Raw genomic sequence first — 5,364 nt, 5'->3', positions numbered from 1 at the left:
CGTAAGATCAGGTCTGATATAAAGTATGGTAATGATGCAGAGCGAAAAGCCGCCGATGCCGGACGTAAGCGCAAACAGCGTGTTAACAAGAGTACAGAGGATAGATGCAAGTGCCTGGATACTGTTAAGTATACTAATGACACTGAGCCCAAAGCTGCTGATGGCGCACGTAAGATCAGGTCTGATATAAAGTATGGTAATGATGCAGAGCGAAAAGCCGTCGATGCCGCACGTAAGCGCAAACAGCGTGTTAACAAGAGTACAGAGGATAGATGCAAGCGCCTGGATACTGTTAAGTATACTAATGACACAGAGTCCAAAGCTGCTGATGGCGCACGTAAGATCAGGTCTGATATAAAGTATGGTAATGATGCAGAGCGAAAAGCCGCCGATGCCGCACGTAAGCGCAAACAGCGTGCTAACAAGAGTACAGAGGAGAGATGCAAGCGCCTGGACACTGTTAAGTATACTAATGACACAGAGCCCAAAGCTGCTGATGGCGCACGTAACATCAGGTCTGATAATAAGTATACCAATGACGCTGAGCGAAAAGCCGCCGATGCCGCACGTAAGCCCAAACAGCGTGCTAACGAGACTACAGAGGACAGACATAAGCGCCTGGACACTGTTAATGCTGCTTGCAATAAACGCATTACTAATGAGTCTTTTGAGGACAAAACTAATCGATTAAGTAATAAAGCTGCTGCTGCACGCTCTCAACGTTGCAAACATAATATTTCCACGTCCTCAGTCATAGATTCTGCCCACAATACAGCTTCTTTGTCTCCATTCATAGAATGTGTGCAGCTTGAAGCTCCTTTAACCATTGGTAAATCTGCACGTAAGCGCAAACACTGTCCTACTTACACTCCAAATGATAAACGCCGTCGCCTGCACACTGTTAAGTCTGCTTATAAGACATGCTTCACACCTGACTCTTCTAAGGCAACAAACAAACCATTACCAAATGCAGCTGGTGCACGCCGTGAATGGCGCAAAAAAACCGCTTGCAGCTCCATATTAATAAACTCTGACCACGATACACCTTCCAACTCCTCAGTGATTGAATCTGTGGACAGTGAAGATCCTCTACCAGGTCCACGCTCTATATATGTTGGCTTACAGAAACATTCCAATGCTCCGTTATCACAACCTGTACCTCAACATCCTACAGGTTTTACTAATGATGACAGTACCATAGTAGAACACTCCTGTGGTCCTATGAACTATTTATGTGAACATTGTCAAGCATTATATTTTAATGCTGAGATACCAGCAGATAAAAATTTTACTCTGTGTTGTCACAAGAGTAAAGTGCATATACCTATACCCCAATATCCCGAGGTCTTTAAACGATTGCTGACAGGGGAGAGTGAGTTCAGTAAGAATCTCATGGAAAATATTCGTAGTATTAACAGCTCATTTGCTTTCGCCTCCATGGGTGCCAATATATCCCCTCCACCTGGACATGGCCCTTACTGTTTCCGTATACATGGACAAATATATCATCGTACTGGAACTCTACATCCCAGTGATGATCAAGTTCCAGCTTATGCCCAACTGTATATTTTGGATACCGCTACCGCGAATGAACAACGTTTAAACTGTGAACAAAATCAAAAATGTCATCCCACTTTGATGAGTATAATTGCTCTTCAGTTAGACAATGTGAATCCCTTTGTTGCTGCCTACAAAATGTTACGAGATGTGGAACATGAAGAACATCTTAAAGCTGAAGCTAATGGCACTCTCATGCCAAATATCATCATGGCCCTTAAACAAGATCGGAATCAAGACCCTCGCCGATATAATAATCCAACTGTCAATGAAGTTGCTGTCGTATTTGAAAATGACAATGGAGAGCCACCATTTAATCGTGATATTTTAATACATTTACAACCGGACCCCAAAAATCCTTTGGCGCCAAGAACACAACAGGTCAGCATTCTACACAGTAATTTAGATGCTTTACTCTATCCTTTATTTTTCCCTTACGGAGACCAGGGCTGGCATGATGGCCTCAAGCAACAAGGGCAAAGTCCACGCAGAGTTACACAACTGCAATATTACTGCTATGTGCTGTCTGTCCGTAATCAGTTTAATCCACTCCTGAATGGTGGCAACAGTGGCGTATCCAGGGGGGGGCAGCCGGGGCATGTGCCCCGGGCGCAGCCGACAGGGGGGCGCCAGCGGGCCGCCTGATGATGCGGCGGTCCAAGGAGGCTCGGGTGGGACTGCACTTGTCCCGCAGCTGAGCAGAGCCCCTCCACCGCAGAGAGCCGCACACCACAGCTATTGCTTGTGCAGCTCTGTGCTCACAGGACCTGTGATGAGGTCACGGGGGGGAGGAGTCAGGAGTCACATGATGAAGGGCCTCTGTGTAGTGCAGGACTCTGCTGATTGTCATGGTGCTCGGTGCTGGACGAGGGTAAGGGTCAGGAGTGGTTTGTGTGGATGTAGCAGAGCCATGTGTGTACTAGGTGTACAGAGCGGAAGCCGTGTCTGCAAGGTGTACGGAGCGGAGCCGTGTCTGTGTACAGAGCGGAGCCGTGTGTGTACGGAGCGGAGCCGTGTGTGTGTACGGAGCGGAGTTGTGTGTGTGTGTACGGAGCGGAGCCGTGTGTGTACGGAGCGGAGCCATGTGTGTACGGAGCGGAGCCGTGTGTGTTTACGGAGCGGAGCCGTGTGTGTGTACGGAGCGGAGCCATGTGTGTACGGAGCGGGGCCATGTGTGTACGGAGCAGAGCTGTGTGTGTGTACGGAGCGGAGCCGTGTGTGTGTGTACGGAGCGGAGTTGTGTGTGTGTGTACGGAGCGGAGCCGTGTGTGTACGGAGCGGAGCCATGTGTGTACGGAGCGGAGCCGTGTGTGTTTACGGAGCGGAGCCGTGTGTGTGTACGGAGCGGAGCCATGTGTGTACGGAGCGGGGCCATGTGTGTACGGAGCGGAGCCGTGTGTGTTTACGGAGCGGAGCCGTGTGTGTGTACGGAGCGGAGCCATGTGTGTACGGAGCGGGGCCATGTGTGTACGGAGCAGAGCTGTGTGTGTGTACGGAGCGGAGCCGTGTGTGTGTGTACGGAGCGGAGCCGTGTGTGTGTGTACGGAGCGGAGCCGTGTGTGTGTGTACGGAGCGGAGCCGTGTGTGTGTGTACGGAGCGGAGCCGTGTGTGTGTGTACGGAGCGGAGCCGTGTTTGAGTACGGAGCGGAGCCGTGTGTGTACGGAGCGGAGCCATGTGTGTACGGAGCGGAGCCATATGTGTACGGAGCAGAGCTGTGTGTGTGTACGGAGCGGAGCCATATGTGTACGGAGCAGAGCTGTGTGTGTGTACGGAGCGGAGCCGTGTGTGTGTGTACGGAGCGGAGCCGTGTGTGTGTGTACGGAGCGGAGCCGTGTGTGTGTGTACGAGGTGTACAGAGCTGAACTGCGTGTGTGCAAGGTGTACATAGCGGAGCCGTGTGTGTACGAGGTGTACATAGCGGAGCCGTGTGTGTACGAGGTGTACATAGCGGAGTCGTGTGTGTACGAGGTGTACGGAGCTGAGCCGTGTGTATACGAGGTGTATGGAGTGGAGCCACGTGTGTACGGAGCGGAGCCGTGTGTGCAAGGTGTACGGAGCTCAGCCACGTGTGTAGGAGTAACTAGGTGTGGCCATTACATTACTGTACTCAGTGTGTGTGTGTGTGTTTGTGCGTGCATGCGTAGCGCTGCGGGTGAATGTGCAGAGACGTAAATGGTTTTGTGTGTGTACGGAGAGGAGAGGCGAGGGCAATGATGGGACTGACGGGGAGAGGGCAATAATTGGGATGGAGGGGGAGGAGGAAATGATGGATGTGGTGGAATGGGCAATAATGAGGGGGGGAAGAAATGATGGAGGTGGTAGAATGGACAAGGATGGTGGTGGTGGAAAGCACACTGATGATATTGGAGGGGGAGAAAATGATGGAGGTGGTGGAATGGGCAAGTATGGTGATGGTGGAAAGGACAATGATGATGGTGGTGGAAAGGGCAAAGATGGAGATGGTGGGGGAAAAGAAAATGATGGATATGGTAGAAAAGGCAAAGGAGGAAATGATGGAGGTGGTGGAATGGGAAATTATGGGGTGGTGGGGGAGAAAGCAATTATAGTGGTGGTGGAGAAAGTAAAGATGGAGGTGGTGAAGAGAGCAATGATGGGGTGGGGTAGAGGAAAATAATGGGCATATATGAGGAAACAGTTCAGGAGAATGGGGGGCATATCTGAGGAAACAGTATGGGGGATGGGTGCAGACAGTATGAGGAGCGAACGGGGGAATGTATGTGGACACAGTATGAGTAGCAATGTGAAAAATGTATGTGGACAGAGTACGGGGAGTGAGGGTGATGGGATGTGTGCAGACACAATATAGGGAGTCAGGTGAGCAGGCAGTATAGAAAGCGAGGGGGTAAATATATGAGGAGACAGTTTGGTGAACAGGAGGGATGTGAGAGGAGACAGTATGAGGAGGGAAGGGAATAGTGTGAGGAGACAGTATGCGGGAGAAAAGTGAGTGGGCACAGAATAGAAACTGAGCAGTAGGGGTGTAGAATGAGGGGACAGTGTAAGGGCACAGCCAGCAGAGGACGGTATACCAAGGAGGGGGGAGTGTAATCAGAGTACAGTACAAATACTGGGCCCTATAGAGGGGGACACAGTGTGAGAGGACAGTGTGAAGAGGGGACCGGTATGGAAAGGAGAGGTTAGAGTGAAGAGTATGTACCATAAGAGGGACAGTGTGGGGGTCATATTTTGGGCAGACAATATAGTGAGGGGCAATTTTTTATTCAGGAGCATTATAATGACACTTGTATCTTTAAGGGCGTCATGTGGAGATTTTCTGCAAAAGAGCGGACAAGATGGAAGTCTGCAGAGACGGCTGTGGATGAGAAAACTCATCATGGGGTCTGGACAAGATGAAGAAAAGAAGTAGAACGACTCCAGAGATGACGACATCTATAAGGTACCTGGATGTAAATGTTATTTGTGTGTTGTGAATTCTGTGGCAGAGCTCCCTCCTGTGGTCACAAGTGGTACTGCGGCTTCTGAGTTTCCTTCCTCAAGTGATGTGGTGAAGTCGTAAGGTGTTGCTCTATTTAACTCCACCTAGTGCTTTGCTCCTGGCCTCCAGTCAATGTTCTAGTGTTGGTCTTGCTTCCTCCTGGATCTTTCCTGTGGCCTGTCTGCTCAGCATAAGCTAAGTTCTGCTTGTGTTTATTTTGTTGCTATATTTTCTGTCCAGCTTGCTTTTTGGGTTTTGCTTGCTTGCTGGAAGCTCTGAGACGCAGAGGGAGCACCTCCGTACCGTTAGTCGGTGCGGAGGGTCTTTTTGCCCCTCTGCGTGGTTGTT

The 5,364-nt window shown here is 50.2% G+C and overlaps 1 long non-coding RNA gene across 1 annotated transcript; it reads left to right on the top strand.

The window, feature by feature from the left end:
* Nucleotides 1–2,207: 2,207 nt before the first annotated feature.
* Nucleotides 2,208–4,978, top strand: LOC138667779 (uncharacterized). Its single transcript, XR_011318935.1, has 2 exons — nucleotides 2,208–2,428; nucleotides 4,836–4,978. It is a non-coding gene; the product is annotated as an uncharacterized lncRNA (long non-coding RNA).
* Nucleotides 4,979–5,364: the final 386 nt, after the last annotated feature.

The sequence above is a fragment of the Ranitomeya imitator genome, chromosome 2 (assembly GCF_032444005.1).
Source record: "Ranitomeya imitator isolate aRanImi1 chromosome 2, aRanImi1.pri, whole genome shotgun sequence".
NCBI lineage: Eukaryota > Metazoa > Chordata > Amphibia > Anura > Dendrobatidae > Ranitomeya > Ranitomeya imitator.
The sequence above is the reverse complement of the archived record's forward strand: the minus strand, read 5'-3'. Positions and strand labels throughout refer to the sequence as shown.